Source organism: Rhincodon typus, chromosome 7 (assembly GCF_021869965.1).
Source record: "Rhincodon typus isolate 14 chromosome 7, sRhiTyp1.1, whole genome shotgun sequence".
Taxonomy (NCBI): domain Eukaryota; kingdom Metazoa; phylum Chordata; class Chondrichthyes; order Orectolobiformes; family Rhincodontidae; genus Rhincodon; species Rhincodon typus.
In genome coordinates, this window is record NC_063338.1 from 624,004 (window position 1) to 625,529 (window position 1,526).

A 1,526-nucleotide genomic window follows, 5' to 3' on the forward strand; every position below is an offset into this window, starting at 1 on the left:
ATTCACTCAGTCATCATACCTGCTGAGACACCAGCAAGGTTACCTGTAACAGCAGTTGTTAATTCTGCTGTTATAGCTGCTGATAATCACATACAAGATTGATTTTTTTTAACTCAGAGACTCAGAAGGGTTTGAACCTGATCTCAGTTTTCCCGGATAATTATTGGTGTCACCACAATATATTGCTGTGTGAATGGACCATTATGTCTGCAAGACATCATTTCTTCCAATTGAAATTCACTCAGGATTGAACTGAAGGTGAACAATACACCAACCACATTCCAGTCCTGCAGCTCTGTATTGACAGGAGAAAGTCTTTTCTTTTAAACTCGAGAATGAGGCTCTGTAAGATCTGAATGTTTGGGATCTCATCCTGATCAATTCAATAGGCTGTTTATATGTGTCAGGTGTTTAAGGAATTCCCCTTCAAGGTACTTCACCAACTAATCACGTCAGACTTTGCTCCCTGTCGTGAAAACTCAGCATCCATTGGTGCTGATTTACAGTGAATGACCTGTGGCATCTTTGTTCCTTGTTTTGTGAAGTGACTCTCTATTAGAGCTGAACTGCTGGATAACTCTGATTACATTCATACAATTCTATAAAGAACCTACAGTTAACTGTAAGTTGTAAACAATGTCTGGGGCTTGAATGTGTAGGTCCATATCTTAGTGGTTTCTCTGAAAAGATTGAATTCCCACATGCAGCAGCATGAGGGATCCAGACTGAGGTTTAGTGACAAGCAGAAATAGGAGCCAGAAACATCTATATAGCCCTTCGATCCTGCTCCTCCTGTCTTCTACGTCAGTTCAAACTTCCCAAACTATCCCCATTTCCCTTTAGTTCCTATGTACAAAAACTTATCAAAGCCTGATTTCGAAACACTCGGTGTCTGAGATTCCACAGCACCCTGGAACACCTCACCTCAGTCTGCAATGGTCACCCCCTCATTCTGAGACTATGATCCCCGTGGCCTAGATTCCCCAGCCAGGAGAAATATTTGCTCAACATTTTTCCTGTCAAGCGTCTTCATCAAAAAAAGATAAATCAATTTGGTCACCTTCCATTCCTCAATATCCGACAGGATGGCAGCTGGTTTGTGATGTGGCGTGGTCTTAATAGTGTGGGTTCAATTCCTGCATTGGCTGAGGTGACCATGAAGGATTCTCCTTCTCAACTTCTTCCCTTACCTGAGCCTTAGGTTAATCACCATTCTTGTCTCTCTCTAATGTGAGATAGCACTATTGTTCATTACCATGACAGCAACTCTGACTTTATCCCACAGGATATCAACCCCAGTTTACCCAATTTCTCCTCTTCAGAAATCCCCTCTTCCCAGGACACAGTCTGGATGACCTTTGTTACAGTCACTCTAGATCATGTCATTCCAGTCATTGGAAACAGCTCACGGTCCTTCAAGGCAAATCTCACCACTAGAAACTGCTCACAGTCCTAGTAATGCTGTTCATAATTTGCCCTTCTCTGGGTCTGGCTTTTCTTCTCTTCCTGTCCCATTTGTTTGTCAA